Source organism: Trachurus japonicus, unplaced genomic scaffold (assembly GCF_045865225.1).
Source record: "Trachurus japonicus isolate A0001 unplaced genomic scaffold, Traja_1.0 AP030824.1".
In the NCBI taxonomy this organism is placed as follows: Eukaryota; Metazoa; Chordata; class Actinopteri; order Carangiformes; family Carangidae; genus Trachurus; species Trachurus japonicus.
This window is the reverse complement of record NW_028220957.1, coordinates 249342-265980: the sequence shown is the minus strand read 5'-3', so window position 1 is coordinate 265980 and position 16639 is coordinate 249342. Positions and strand designations below refer to the sequence as shown.

General features: G+C 45.0%; 1 protein-coding gene across 1 annotated transcript in view; it reads left to right on the top strand.

Annotated features, from left to right (window-relative positions):
* LOC146959974 (uncharacterized) overlaps positions 1–16639 on the top strand; it is a 146661-nt gene that overhangs the window by 70582 nt on the left and 59440 nt on the right. The gene's annotated exons all lie outside the window — the stretch shown is intronic.

Here is a 16639-nt window from a genome sequence, read left to right as displayed (position 1 = left end):
ACTAATTAACTCCAGTAAAAGTACTAATATTTGTCTTGGAAATGTATTCAAGTAAGAGTAATAAGTACCAAAGAAATCTAATACTCAAGTAAAGTACAAATCCTCTGGATATGTAGCTATAAGTACAGTACTCAAGTAAATGTACTCTGTTACTGTCCACCACTGGACGTCGCTCTGTAGCAGCTCAGAAACGCTCAAAATGGCCGCCAGCTGTTTGTCACTGTCACCTGTTGATTATCACAGTTACACAACAGACACACACAAACACACGAGTGTCATGTTAAGATTATATTAAACCACTGTGTGTGTGTGTGTGTGTGTGTGTGTGTGTGTGTGTGTGTGTGTCAGATACTCCAGGTGAGGTCAGCAACACTGCAACAACTCTAAAGGTCATTGTCATAGTCGATGGTTCAGTTCACCTTCATGTGAATGTTGTGTGTGTGATAAATGTTCTTTGTTCACTTTGGAGTTTATTTCCTGGAGCAAAGTGCAGAGCAGCAGCAGGTGATTAATCCAGATAAGATAACACCACCACCAACAGGTGAGTCACAGTTCAGAGTGCTACAGGTGACCTTTGACCCAGCGGTTGTGTGGCAGTTTGTTTCCCCGTGTGAAGGTAAGGTGAACAGTCTGAATGTTTTCCTCCTTAACACCTGTCGTTACCTGAGTTCTCTGCCCTTCAACTTGTGGTTGTGTTGTTGTTGTGTTATTATAATGTTACTGTAGCTGAGTCAGAGCTGCAGCTGTAAAGTCTGGACCGACAGAACCGTGTCCTCCATGTTGTGTGGATGTTGTGGGTAGAACCGTGTCCTCCATGTTGTGTGGATGTTGTGGTAGAACCGTGTCCTCCATGTTGTGTGGATGTTGTGGTAGAACCGTGTCCTCCATGTTGTGTGGATGTTGTGGGTAGAACCGTGTCCTCCATGTTGTGTGGATGTTGTGGGTAGAACCGTGTCCCAGGTTCTTCACAGTAACTGAGTACATTTAGTGCAGTACCGTTGTGAGGTACTTGTACTCTCCTTGAGTATTTCCTTGTTGTGCTACTTCCTGCTTGTACTGCAGCTCATGTAGCTGACAGGTGAAGCTACTGGTCACTTTGCAGCTGCAGGTTGTAGATTAAAAACACCTGATGAGCTCAGAAACACATGATTAAAGATGGTTATTGGACACAAATCATCAATATTGTTGTGGAGAATCTTTTAGAGCTGCAACAGTTGTTCAATCAACATTTTTCAAGCAGAAATGTTCAGTTTTCAGCCTCAAAAACTGAAGATTTCCTTGTTTTCTCTGTTTGATTTGACTGTAAACTGAATATTTTTTGTCTCTTTGATTGTTGCTGTGACAAAACGAGACATTTGAAGACGTGGTCTCAGACTGAGAGGAACTTGAATGCATCATTTGTCTGTATTTTGTGACATTTGATGGAGCAGACGATGAATGGATGGACAGAGACAATAAGTGTCAGTGGCAGCTGGAGAGTGTTTTTCTCTCTGTGAATTTCCAGTGTGAGTGAAATGACTGAATGTTGTGATAGTGGAGCTACACTGCAAAAACTCAAAATCTTTCCAAGAATATTTGTCGTATTTCTTGTCAAAATGTATAATTTCAAGTCACAACCAACCTCTTTCCATTTAAAATAAGACTCATCACCTAAAAATTAACTTGTTTTTAGATCATTTTCACTTGTTTCAAACTAATTTTCACTTCAAATGAAAAAATCTGCCAGTGAAAGCAAGTTTTTTGTGTTTGTAATAAAGAAGAGAAACTTGCTCCACTATCAGATTTTTCTACTTATTTCAAGTGAAAATCTGCTTGAAAGAAGTAAAAAGTGTCTAAAAACAAGCTGCTTTTTATGTGATGAGTCTTAATCTAAGTAGAATTCGATTTGTTTTGACTAGAAATGGGACAAATGTTCTTGGTAAGATTTTGAGTTTTTGCAGTGTTTGAGGTGAAATAAGTCTTGGTCCAGTTGTTGTGTGTGTAATAATCAGCTGTAGCTTGTTTGATCCAGTGGTTTTCTACAGGGACGCTGTCCACACAGAGACTGTGTCACATCAACTCAGTGGATCTCAGTCCTTGTGTGTGTCAGTGGATGGAAACAGTGGTCCATGGATCATGTTGCTGGGCTGCAGCTTCATGACGCCATCTAGTGGACTGATAGTAGAAGTACAGCAGCTGATGGCAGCTTCCTCTTCCTCACTGCTGTGTGACTGCATTCAGCTGACACTGATATGAAGCAACAGACTGAAGCTTGATTTCAAACATACTGTTACCAAACTTGAGCTGGCAGACCCTCGGACCGTAGTAGGTGGACCTCCCTTGACGATAGCTCTGTTTAGCTCGTTGTGGTAACTTCAAAAATTATCTGGAACACGTTGGAAGAATTGTGCATTTATTTCCAGCATAAAAAAAAACATACAACACTGGCAACTGGGTCACACACACACGGCTGCACTGCTGAACCCCGGAAACAACAACACCCCCCTTCCCAGAATGCCCTGCTCATGTACCGCGTGAAACCCTCGCCCCTCCCACATGACAGAATCACAGCAACAGGCTGAGCCTGTAACAATACATTTGCAAGGTTAAGCTTAAAACAAATGTGTATTTCTGTTGCAGGTGTAAAATTATGGCATTCACAAAGCAAGGAACTGGAAAATTGTACAAGTATGTCTCAGTTTAAGAAAATGTTTAAAAAAGAAAAGATAAGCATCTACAAAAAAGAAGAAGGAGAAAGAGAAAAAGATAGATAGACGAGTGGTGTTCTGTTTGTTTTCTTGTCACAATGTTTCATCATCTTTAACATTTTGAAATAGGGTATAATATTGGTGTTGAAGTAAGCCAATGTAATTATAACAACAGAGAGGGGCAGGTACTATAAGTTTTCTTCATCCTGCTCCTTTTCATTCATGGTGACAATGTGCAGCTACATTATGTAATTGTGTGCAACCTTGTGAAGAATGTAAACCATGAACGGAATAAACCAAAATGAAATGAAAAGCAGAGGAGAAGAGCCAATCAGTGGAGGAGCAGCTGGAGACATGATGGACATGTGAGCTGCTGTGCAGATGAATGATGTGTGTTTCCTCTGCAGGTGAAGCTACAAAGTGTGTGTGAGCTGATGTGGATGTGAGCTCAGCAGCATGGATCAGTGTGAGGACAGAGAGGAGGGAGCCCCTCCCTCTAAAACCAAGAGCCAGACCACAGGTCAAAGGTCAGATGAGCATCTCTAACTGTCCATGACTCAGATCACTGCTCCATCATTATTCACACTCAAAGCTCGGTGTGTTGTGTTCAAGGCCAAAGCAGCAGCACAAGACACAGTCTGCTGGACCTGGACCTGGACCTGGACTTGGACCTGGACCTGGACCTGGGCCTGGACCTGGACCTGGACCTGGACCTGGACCTGGACCTGGACCTGGATCCAACGATGAGTCCATTGGTCGTCGTCAGTTTAACAAGAGGCGAGCTTTATTTGAAAGGTCAGAGTTTAAAACAGTCAGAAAGACTTTTCTGTCTAGAAGTCAGTTGTTGTGTTTATTAAAGGGACAACCAGGAGTTTCTATTTGGTTTTAAGAAAGTCTCACGTTAATGTGGATGAATCTACGTTACCACTTGTTAATGGGCCCATTTTAGATACATATATCGTTTTGTCTCTATAGTTATTTTGTTATTTTAATTAATGGTGGAAATGCTGGGCGAGCTGACCAGCGTTTCTTTACCTTCGGTTTTGCGGACGCTGCCCGGCGGGTCATGGGAATAACGCTGCCGAATCGCTGTTAATGGTCGGAACTACGATTTCATTGTTGATGAATGAAAACATTCTTGGCAAGACGGCTGTCTTGCGCCGGTCCAAGAATTTCACCGTGCGGGGAGACTCATGGGAAATGTAGCCTTTGCCATTGGATAGATCCAAGAGATCTTTATGTGCCCAGTTGAGGGCTGGGATTCTCCCTCTGGCAATAGAAGTAGGTCGGTTTAAAGCAGAAGTAAGTGATATATTTGTGTTAATATAAGTCTTAAATAGTTGTATCTTCCGACAGCAATCACTTCTATAGAGTGTTTGGTCTGAAACACGGGTCTGTCAGTCCCTCTGCTCTGCTCTGAGCCCAGGAGAAAACATTTATCGTATCCTACAGTTTTTATCCAATGAGGAGAGAGAACGGCATGCAGGGCTGTGTGTGCAGCCAAGGAACGCCGTGAATGTGGCGACGTAGGGACGAGGACTGTTATGGTGCGTTCAAGGAAACTCGTATTTTTCCGACCTGTGAAGTGGTACCAGTTCGATCTGGTACGACTTCACGGGTCAGAAGTTACGAGTGGCCGTTATAGTGACTTTCACCGGTAAAACAGGTCGGAGAAACACGAGTGGGTTGCCTGGAACGCTACAAAGTCGTAAGTTGTGACTTGAAGCTGTAATTTACGATTTCAAAAGCCTGCCTGGAAGGCAGCATTAGCGAAAACGACCGGACCACTTACTTCTGCTTTAACTCAGACTATGCACATTATGTAATTTAAATGTAATTGAGGATGAACTGCATTCTGTGTTTCATTGTCCGTTATATGACGAAGCCAGGCAGTTTTTGTTTCAGAAAATGAAAAATGTGAAACCAGAGTTGTTTTTGGTTGATGATGAGGTAAAGTTGGAATGGTTCTTCAGAAAAGAAGTCTTTACTAAAGCTACTTTTATAAAATAAAAAAAAGTGCCTGGTCAAAAAGAAAAAGTGAATTATTTATGTGAATGCCATGTGGTTTCTGTTTTTGTTTGGTTTTGTCTGTGCTCTGATTATTTTGTTTGGTGTCTAAATATGATGATAATGTGTCTTGTAAGCCCTTATAGGCTGCATGGGCGCCTTAATTGGTGCACAACACGTAAATAAATATAAATTCATTCATTCATTGTAGTATGAAAACACTTTCCAAACGCTTTCCAAAACTTCTCATTGTCCCTTTAAAAGGTTGCAGATATTTTTCATCAGTTTTTCTCCAACATGCACATTTATCAGTTGTGTTGTTGTTTCAGGACCCAGCAGCAGAGACCAGACTCTCCTGAACCCAGCTGTCTGTCTTTAAAGAGCGACCACTCAATGGGCTGGATAGATACCTTTAAAGGAGGACGTGGATCAGCTGATCAGATGTAAGAGACAAAACTACATTTCAAAGTTTTTGAGTTTGTGTTGAACGTTCTTCCTGTGGAGTCACATTTCAATGATTCTCATTAAAAACTGAGTTCTAACTCAGACACACGTTCAGTGAATGACTGACAGCATCCCATGCATCTTTTTTCTGTTATTGCATCCACTGCTGACGCTGCTAAATATAACAGCTGCTTTTTGTTCACTTCCTGCAGCAGTCGCTCCACTTCAGCACTAAACTTCTTTTTATGTTTGGAGTCCGACGCTCCCTTTAGATTTTTGTTTGGACATTTTAACTTTCTTTCTCAACTCACCTTCTCCTGCATTCTTGATTTAACAACACGTTCATGAATCTGACGTAGAGTTTGCATGTTCTCCCTGTGCATGTGTGGTTTCTCTCCAGCTTCCTCCCACAGACCAAAGACATGCAGGTTAACTGGTGACTCTTAATTGCCCATAGGTGTGAATGTGTGTCTGTATATGTATATGTTGGCAGTGTGTTATACCCCTTTCCCACTGGCCAAAAAACCCGTTTAAACCCGCTAACAATCGGCTTTTGGTGGCAGTGGGAAAGGTGCACCGACCTGCGTCAAACGACTCTGCAAGCGACGCGGGTTAAAATCGCAATTCAATCAGCTCGGCTCCGATCGGCTTGCAGTGGGAACACCAGACCCGGGTCAACCCGCTAATTTATGTGATGACGTTGAACGTTACGTTTAACGCCACGTCATCGCCGGTCGCGTCTCATATCACCAAAACAAAGCTCTGCTCTCATACGAGACTGGGATCAAAAGATCAAAGAACACTGACCAAAACGATTGAAAAAAAGAAGCGACAGTCTGTTTAACTGACGTGTTGTGCCACGGTCATCCATCATACGGCCGCGGCAGACTCGCTGTTCTCCGCGGTCCAGGTGCTCCGCAGGTCAGCCAGACGCCTCGTCTGCCTCGGCGGACGGACCTCACGCTCCGCGGCGGGCGGCTGTGGCAGTGTTTCTCGCACCGCGGATGAAAGCGGAGCAACTGGATGCTCTGTCTTTTGGTCAATGGGAAAGGAGTCAAATGCCGATTGTTAGCAGGTCGACCCGCATTTAAAAAACCTGCGTCGACCCGCTAATTTTAGTGGGAAAACGGCTGTAGACTGGTGACCTGTCCAGGGTGAAACCCGCCTCCTGCCCAAAGTCAGCTGAGAAAGGCTCCAGCTCACCCTCCACCCTAGTGAGGATGAGCTGTATAGAAGATGAATGAACTTAAAGAGATATTGGTGGATGAGGCCCATTGTTACAAAATGTAGGAAAAGGAAGTCATTCACATTTGTAACCCTTAAAATAACTTTGCAGAGAATTCTTTTGAAAACCTAAAACTGTTAAACATGAGTTGTGTTGTCGTTTCAGGATCCAGCAGCAGAGACCAGACTCTCCTGGACCCAGCTGTTGGTCTTTAAAGAGCGACGTGTCAAAGGGACAGTTCATTGACTTTAAAGGAGGACGTGGATCAGCTGATCAGATGTAAGCTGTAACTGACAGTCAGACTCAGGTTATTGTAGAAAAGAACCAGTTTGTACAACGTGTTGTTGGACCAGGTCTGAAAGCAAAGTGTCTCTGTCTGTTGTGAACGTCCTCAGGGGACATATAAAGTCCATCTTGTATTATCTCTCTGTACTGATGTTGACTTGACACTGATTCCTCCACAGAGTGGACCAGGAGAGCTCAGAGGTTCCCAGTGGTCAGTCTGCCCAGCAGCATCAAACACACCTGGACTCCATATTTATGGTGAGGACATGTCCAACAGCTGCTGTTACATCTGTTGTGTTCACCATCATCTCCATGCTGCACTTTGACACCAGTGGATTGTCACTCTGTCCAACATGGATCTGATGTTTGGCTCCATGGTTTTAGTTTGATGCTGTCACTCATAGAGTTTCTGTTCCAGCTGCTGGAGGAGAACATGGTCACTTTTGTCAAGAACGAGCTGAAGAAGATCCACAAGGCTCTGAGTCCAGATTACCCAGAATGCTCAGGGAGTCAGAGGGAGGATGAGGAGGTGTTGGATGGTGAGGATGAAGAGCAGAGGAGGAGCAGCAGAGAGGCATTAGTGAAGATCACAGTGAACTTCCTGAGGAGGATGAAGCAGGAGGAGCTGGCTGAGCGTCTGCAGAGCAGTAAGAGGATTTCTCTAAAGCCAGTGTAATGCCGTGTTCCCACCAAACGCGATGATGCATTGTTGCGCGTCGAGATTACATGTTAAGTCAATGCAAAAACGTGTCATCACGCCGGGCGATGCGATGGACGTGTTGGCCGCGAAAATCGCTTCCATCGCGTCGACTGGCGCGATGACGCTTCATCGCTCAAGTTGAAATAATTGAACTTTTGCGGCAAATTCGCATGAAGACGTGCTGCGACAGCCTATCAGCGTTGAGATTGTCACCGACGTGCTGACGTACGGACGTACTGGTGTTCCCTTGGCAGTTTAGTTTAGTTTATTATTCAGATCCCCATTAGTACTCACAGGCGGTCAGTCACACAGTAGTATCCCGTAACGGTGGTTATCTCAGCCATGGTCGACGAGAGAATGAAATGGTAGGAGAAATGTTGTTGTTTGGGCTCGTCACGCGACGTGATGCCGTGACAAGGCGTTTTTTTGCATATTGGACAAGCGTCAAAACTAGGGGTGGTTATTGCCAAGTACCTCATGATACGATACGCATCACGATACTTGAGTCACGATACGATACGATGTTGCGATATCCAAATTTTGCGATATATTGCGATATTCTACATAGTTCACTGAAAAATGTAAAAGGCATTATGCATCTTAAAATCCGAGTTGTATGTACATCAGATGATAGTGATAATTTATGGGACAAACTGAGTCAAAACAATGTAATTCAAATGATCCATGCCATTTTATACAAGTGCAAGTTACAACAACATATTTGCATGTACAACACACTGTCTGAGGCAGCAGTACAGTGACACCTCGCGGAGCAGAGGTGCGGAAGTTGTACTGGATTTACGTCTGAAACAAGATTTATTATTTGAAAAAAAAAATTGAAATGTTTTTTTTTTTTTGAATAAAAAAAATTGATATTTAAATATTGAATATCGATATCGTATCGCGATATATTGCCATATCGATATTTTTGCCCACCCCTCTCAACTCAACTCAACTCAACTCAAAGTTTATTTCTATAGCACATTTAAAAACAACCTTGGTTGCCCAAAGTGCTGCACAACATACAGGTGCTAGCAGTATAAATAAAACAACAAAATCATCAAACATAGATTAACAGAAAAATAGGGCCGTAAAAACAGTTACTAAGATAAGATAAAACAATTAAAAGCTATACTAAACATTAAACATAAAAAGTCAGGGTGTCAGGGTGTCAAGGTGAGTTAAAAGCCAGAGAGAAGAGATAAGTCTTTAAAAGTGATTTAAAAAGCTCCAGAGTTTCAGCTGCTCTGATGTGGAGGGGTAAGGTGTTCCACAATTTTGGGGCCACAACAGAAAATGCTCTGTCGCCCTTGCTCTTTAGTTTAGATCTGGGGCAAGCCAGCAGTAACTGGTTGCTTGACCTCAAGGCTCTAGCTGGAGCATGATGCTTAATGAGGTCAGATAAATAGAAAGGGGCTAGACCATTTAGGCTTTTAAAAACAAACAATAAAATTTTGAACTGCACCCTAAACTGGACAGGGAGCCAGTGAAGAGAGGCGAGAATGGGAGATATGTGATCACGCCGTTTTTTCCCTGTCAACAATCGAGCTGCTGCATTCTGGACAGCCTGTAGGCGGTTCAAAGACTGCTGGTCTAGTCCAGCATACAGAGAATTACAATAGTCAAGACGACATGTAATAAATGCATGAATCGCCCTTTCAAAGTCAGGTAAGGGGAGATAGGGCTTCACCTTACTTAGTAGTCTTAACTGGAAGAAGCTAGATTTGATGACTGAGCTTATCTGTCTATCAAATTTAAAAGCAGAATCAAAGATAACTCCTAGGCTCCTAGCAGTAGGGCGACAGTAGGAGGCTAGTGGACCAAGAACACTATTACAGCCATCAAGAAGGTTGGAATTGCCAAATAGAATTATTTCTGTTTTTGATTTGTTAATATTCAGGAAATTTAAGGCCATCCACGTTTGAACATCATTTAGACAGTTCAACAAAGCTTGAGTGGAGGCAGAGTTATTGGTTTGGATAGGCAGGTAAATCTGCAGGTCGTCGGCAAAACAATGAAACGATATGTTATGTTTTTTAAATATGGACCCCAGGGGGAGCATATAAATTGAAAAAAGAATAGGGCCCAAGATGGATCCTTGGGGCACCCCGCATTTAAGAGGGGATGTAGCAGAAGTGTGTTCATCCATATGAACAGAAAAACGCCTCTCTGCTAAATAGGATTTAAACCATGTGAGGGCTGTACCCTTAAGGCCTACACACTGGTCAAGACGTGATAACAATATTTCATGATCTACAGTGTCGAATGCAGAAGTAAGGTCAAGAAGCACTAGAGCAGCTGAGTTACCAGAATCAAGAATTAAAAGCAAGTCATTATAAACTCTAAGGAGGGCTGTTTCTGTGCTGTGGCGTACTTTAAAACCAGACTGGAATTTTTCAGATATACCATGGAGGTCAAGGTGTGACTGGAGCTGTTCATAAACCACTTTTTCCAAAACTTTTGATAAAAAAGGAAGTTTAGATATGGGCCTATAGTTTGACAGAACAGATGGGTCAAGATTGCTCTTTTTAATAAGAGGATTTACCACAGCATGTTTAAAAGCAGCAGGCACACAGCCAGACATCAAAGAGGAATTGATCAGGTCAACAATACAAGGCCCTAAGGTGCAAAATGCATCCTTTAGAAAGCGGGGTGGAAGGCTATCAAGAGAACAGGAAGAAGGCCGTAACTTCTGGACTATTTTAGTTAGAGTAGGGAGTGACACCTGCTCAAATGCCTCAAAACTAACTGTGGAGATGGGAGAAACAGCAGGATCAGAGGTAAGAGAGGGGGGGGTAGATCTAATAGCAGAGATCTTATCATTAAAAAACTGAAGAAATTTCTCACAGAGTGCAGGTGAGGATACAGTAGAAGGAGAGTTACAGGCATTTAAAAGTGAGTTCAGTGTATTAAAAAGAAACTGAGGTTTATGGCTATTGTTTGACACAACAGTGGAGAAAAAATTTGTTTTTGCCACTTTAACAGCTCTCTGATAGTCATGTAAGCTATCTCTTAGAATATCTAATGAGATTTGAAGACGGTCTTTCTTCCACTTTCTCTCAGCGCGCCTGCATGCGCGTCTGAGAGAGCGGGTGGTGTCATTCAGCCATGGTTCTGTCAGCGGCTTAGAACGTTTCAATCTAAAAGGTGCCACCGAGTCCATTAAGTCACTACATGTGGAATTAAAAAGAGCTATGAACTCGTTAGCGCTGAGATTACAGCGGTGCTCGCAGGCGAGGAGCCCAGAGGCATTAAATGCTTCAGAAAACTGAGACACTGTGGCAGAGTTAATAGTGCGCACGCGGCGCGCTGGGGCGCATGGTTTAACATTAGAAGAAGGCACAGTAACAGTAAATAAAACAGCAAAATGATCGGACATATGAGTGTTACAAATGTCAGTGATGTGAGTCTTTAGACCATGGGAAAGCACCAGGTCCAGTGTGTGTCCTTTTTCATGCGTCGGCCCAGTCACCGACTGGATGAGGTTAAACGAGTCAATAAGGTTCATAAAGTCTTTGGCCAAGGGCCTTGATTCACAACAGACATGTATATTAAAGTCACCGACAATTAAGAACCGATCATATTTCAGTGCTGTCTCTGCCACAAAGTCAGAAAATTCCTGTATAAAATCCTTGTTGAGCTGAGGTGGGCGATAAATCAGCGCGCACAGAATCGGAGAATTTAAATTTAACACAAATGTCTGTAGTTCAAAGGTAGAAAAAGAGTCAGATGATGATTGCTGGCATTGGAAGCCGGATTTATATACCGACGCTACCCCCCCTCCTCTGCCGGTGGTCCGTGGGGAGCTGAGGAATAGACAGCCAGGAGGGAGAAGCTCGGAGAATGGGGCAAACTCACCAACTTGCAACCACGTCTCCGTCAGGAACATAAAATCCAGTTCATGTGTGGTGATGAAATCATGTAGCAAAAACGTCTTGTTCGAAATCGATCTAGCATTTAGAAGAGCGAACTGGAGATCCATTTCCTCGTGTCCAGGTGGCATGACACGAGGCAGCTGCCGGAGGTTTGCGTGGTTCACGCCACCGTAGCGCACTCGGCTCCGCCTCAGGTGAGGAGTTTCCACCGGTGCGCATGGTTGGTTCCCTGGTAGGTGACGGGACACAATAGGCTGAATCCGCCGGGGTCCCTTAGGCCAGGATGCCAAGGAAAATTCGCTTGGGGGAAAATGAGAACAGGTTCCTCGGCCAGCTCTCCGATAGGCCTTAATTCTCACCAGAACACCCCCTCGCTTCCCCCGTCTTTTAGAGCGTTTCTTCCAGAGGGGGACAGGTGAGCGCCACAGGTAAGCTGGTATGGATGCCAGGAAAGGTGGGCATCTTGAAGATCCATCACCAGATTGATAGCTCAATAACTTCTCTTGAGATGTTTTAAAGTCGAAAAGTGCTTGGCGATCATACACCATGAGTGCAGACACATCCTGACAGAGAACGTTCAGTAAAATTATTGCAAATAGCAGTCTAAGCAGAGCTGACAGACGGCCGACCGCACACGCTGGCGCCATCTTGACTCTACACCCAGTCTACACAAAGGGTTCAACCAGTCTACACAAAGGGTTCAACCAGGGTTCATAGTAGTCAAAACTGGAGCATGTAGCGCGACGTGATTTCATTTGACGCGCGATTACATCACGTTCATCACATTTGGTGGAAGACACTGTAACGGAGGTCCGCGGGTGTGCCACAGTCACAAGGTACCAGTAAGGAGAAGTGACAGGTTGTGGCGGTTAGCAGTACTGGAAGTAAACCATAGACTGTAAAAAGAATGGACGCAGCACCGTGACATCACTCATTGGTTTGGGTGAGTCTGTTTTGTGCCGCTACTACGGGGATTTGAACTGCGCCATCTTGGATTTTAGGTGGAGTCTACTTGCCATATTTGGAGAGGTGCGGTTGTTAGCCGGCTGAGAACCCGCCCACTGAACTTGGAGCAACCAATTAACGGCCGGTAAACTCTCTGTGAACCTGTCACTCAACGTAATTTATGCACAAATTTGTAGCGTAAACAATCCTAAATCGGTTGTGGTACAAAAAAATTCACCCCCTCCCCACAGTGTTCACGGAGGTGGAAACTATCGGTAGAGACCAAAAAAATAAAATGTACCAAGCTGTAAATATATTTTTTAAGCTGTAAAGTCAGCTATTTTAACATGGGGCTCAATTGGAGAGTTGCTCCCTTCTGGTCCCAGCCCCCAGAGGCCGCCGGGGGTACTACAGTTTTTTGAACGTGGAAGTGGTCTTCACTTGCAAAACCCACAACTCCCCCCTTGAAGTAAACTCACTCACCCATAAAACACGTGCTAACCAATTTGCCAAGCGGTTGTCAACCTCTTGGCGAAACGGCTAGCATCCTCACCTGCGGTACGGGAGGCCACGGGTTCGATCCTCACCTAGGGCAAGTCCGAACCAAACAACATCGGTCGCCCCGGCCCGACAGTCGGGCGTCGGGTCTCGTCAGGGAGAGTCGGAAGGCGCCGGGTCCGCGTCTGTTTGGTGTGTCCATCTGCGTCGGTGAGCGTCGGAAGCTGTCGGGTCTCGTCAGGGCCGATTCAACATGCTCAGTCGGGGTTTGTCGGGCGTTGGGGTTGTAGACTCGTCGGGGACTCTGATTGGCTGTGTGCTAGCTATGGTGATTCTGATTGGCGGTGCCCTAAGCGAATCAGCTCGGTGTGTGGAAGGGACGGAAGTGACCACAGTAAACAAACAGTGTCCTAGCCTGTCCTACCGTAAAAATGGCACATCAAATAAAAAGAGAAGTAAAGCAATATATTAAGCGGCAATATATATTCAAGCATCAAAGATGTTCAATCAAACCCACATAGCTTGAAACAACGTTCAAAACACACACAGCTAGTGTCACAACTAAGCATATAAAGTCCGGTGTGTTTCACTGTTTCCTTTCTCCCGACTGTGGCCGACGAGAGGCGACAGACTCGTCGAACAAGAGGCCGGTGTGTGGGGGCCTTAAAGATTCAACATGACGGACAAATGAGACGTTCACTGACATCAACACATGAAGGGAAACATGTTCATATAGTCGTTATTCAGAGGAATTAAAATGTTAAAATGTTTTCTTTATGAATTTTACTATGTTTTTCTTTATTCAGGAACTCCTCGTGCAGTTTGTGGACGTCAACTCAAATCTGTCCTGAAGGAGAAGTTCCAGTGTGTGTTTGAGGGGATCGCTAAAGCAGGAAACCCAACCCTTCTGAACCAGATCTACACAGAGCTCTACATCACAGAGGGAGGGGCTGGAGGGGTCAATGATGAACATGAGGTCAGACAGATTGAAACAGCGTCCAGGAAACCACACAGACCAGAAACAACCATCAGACAAGAAGACATCTTTAAAGCCCCACCTGGAAGAGACCGACCAATCAGAAGAGTGATGACAAAGGGAGTGGCTGGCATTGGGAAAACAGTCTTAACACAGAAGTTCACTCTGGACTGGGCTGAAGACAAAGACAACCAGGACATACACTTCACATTTCCCTTCACCTTCAGAGAGCTGAATGTGCTGAAAGAGAAAAAGTTCAGCTTGGTGGAACTTGTTCATCACTTCTTCTCTGAAACCAAAGAAGCAGGAATCTGCAGGTTTGATCAGTTCCAGGTCGTCTTCATCTTTGACGGTCTGGACGAGTGTCGACTTCCTCTGGACTTCCACAACACTGAGATCCTGACTGATGTGACAGAGTCCACCTCAGTCAACGTGCTGCTGACCAACCTCATCAGGGGGAACCTGCTTCCCTCTGCTCGCCTCTGGATAACCACACGACCTGCAGCAGCCAATCAGATCCCTCCTTACTGTGTTGACATGGTGACAGAGGTCAGAGGGTTCACTGACCCACATAAGGAGGAGTACTTCAGGAAGACGTTCAGAGATGAGCAGCAGGCCAGAGAGATCATCTCCCACATCAAGACCTCACGAAGCCTCCACATCATGTGCCACATCCCAGTCTTCTGCTGGATCACTGCTACAGTTCTGGAGAAGCTGTTGAAGACCAGAGAGGGAGGAGAGCTGCCCAAGACCCTGACTGAGATGTACATCCACTTCCTGGTGGTTCATCTGAAACTGAAGAAGGTCAAGTATGATGGAGGAGCTGATACAGATTCACACTGGAGTCCAGAGAGCAGGAAGATGATTAAGACTCTGGGAAAACTGGCTTTTGAGCAGCTGCAGAAAGGAAACCTGATCTTCTATGAATCAGACCTGACAGAGTGTGGCATCGATATCAGAGCAGCCTCAGTGTACTCAGGAGTGTTCACACAGATCTTTAAAGAGGAGAGCGGCCTGTACCAGGACAAGGTGTTCTGCTTCGTCCATCTGAGTGTTCAGGAGTTTCTGGCTGCTCTTCATGTCCATCTGACCTTCATCAACTCTGGACTCAACCTGATGTCACAACAACAAACAACCTCCAAGAAGACTGAAACAACAGGAGTCAAATCTGCAGAGACAAACTTCTACCAGAGCGCTGTGGACGAGGCCTTACAGAGTCCAAATGGACACCTGGACTTGTTCCTCCGCTTCCTCCTGGGTCTTTCACTGGAGACCAATCAGAATCTCCTACGAGGTCTGATGACACAGACAGGAAGTGACTCACAGTCCAATCAGGAAACAGTCCAGTACATCAAGAAGAAGATTGAAGAGACTCCCTCTGCAGAGAAAAGCATCAACCTGTTCCACTGTCTGAATGAACTGAATGATCGTTCTCTAGTGGAGGAGATCCAACAGTCCCTGAGATCAGGACGTCTCTCCACAGATAAACTGTCTCCTGCTCAATGGTCGGCTCTGGTCTTCATCTTACTGTCATCAGAAGAAGATCTGGACGAGTTTGACCTGAAGAAATACTCTGCTTCAGAGGAGGCTCTTCTGAGGCTGCTGCCAGTGGTCAAAGGCAAAGCCTCTAACAAAGCTCTGTAAGTGTAGAGATAGTTGGATTTATTCATCATTACATAAAAACACTTCTGTCTTTTCAACAGGACAGAAAATAAATTCCTTTCTTCTTTAATTCCTCATGATCATCTCTTCAGATTGAGCGGCTGTAACCTCTCAGAGAGAAGCTGTGAAGCTCTGTCCTCAGTCCTCAGCTCCCAGTCCTCTAGTCTGAGACACCTGGACCTGAGTAACAACAACCTGCAGGACTTGGGAGTGAAGCTGCTGTCTGGTGGACTGCAGAGTCCACACTGTAGACTTGAGACTCTCAGGTGACGATCCATCCAGCTGTTTATCTGATGTCACTTGAACACAGCAGCAGGTGTTGACAGAGGGTTCCTGTGTGTTGTTGTATGTGTTCAGTCTGTCAGGATGTCTGGTCACAGAGGAAGGCTGTGCTTCATTGGACATGTTCATGTTTTTAGTGAACGTTGAACTGAATTAATCAGTTTATAAATGATGAACCTGAGCAGCGTTCACTGTCACCAGAGTGAACACTGCTCAGGTTTTATGACAGTTTTACCTGGTTTTTCACTTTCAGCAGAATATGATTCATTGTTTAACTCATTGAGTGCCACGCTCCTTTCCAAAGTTTTAGTCAAGTGTACCGGCAATTTAGACCATTTTTGACTTTTTATGTAGAGCCATAGTGTATTCATTATTATTGCCACCAACACATACTGTTTCTACGTGCCTCCGTTCCTGAGAAAAGTCAAGCTAAACATGGCTGGGTTTCACCAAAATCCCTCCTTTTTTTCTAGAAAAGGAGATAGAGCGTCTTTTATGAAAGGTGCTCTGTTTGTGCCTGTCGCTCTTCTGACACTCACATTTCTGGATCAAAGGGCTTGTGTAAGATAAATATATACAACAATTGTTGTTCTATTCACAAAACCACCATCGGGGGTGGGGTGGGGGGGGGGCGCCACTAAACAACAATAACACAGACGCACCGTGCCGTGTCACAGCCTCTCGCCGCGGAACGTGAGGGTCTGTCGGCCACAGCGGCTCGCGAACACCGGTCCCGCCGGTGGTCGCGGTCCTTCTGTGGTACGGGTCGGTGATGCCGGTCTGCTTTGGCCCAGAGACCATCAGATTTTACCGCGGGAGGACTTTGGGGAGGACACGGTGTTGCTCCAGATGAAGACCGGGCGGGACAGTCGGCTGAGAGCTTCCTGTTTCAGCTCCGAGCAGCAGCGCAGGTGAGAGCAGAGCAGCTGCTGCATCCACATGCAGAACTCCGTTTGCAGAAGCTGAGTTATGATAAAAACTTCCAGATCATGAGCTGTCATGTGACTTTGATCGTCATCTATTTCAGTTCTGCTCGTCGTAGAGTCCCCAAAT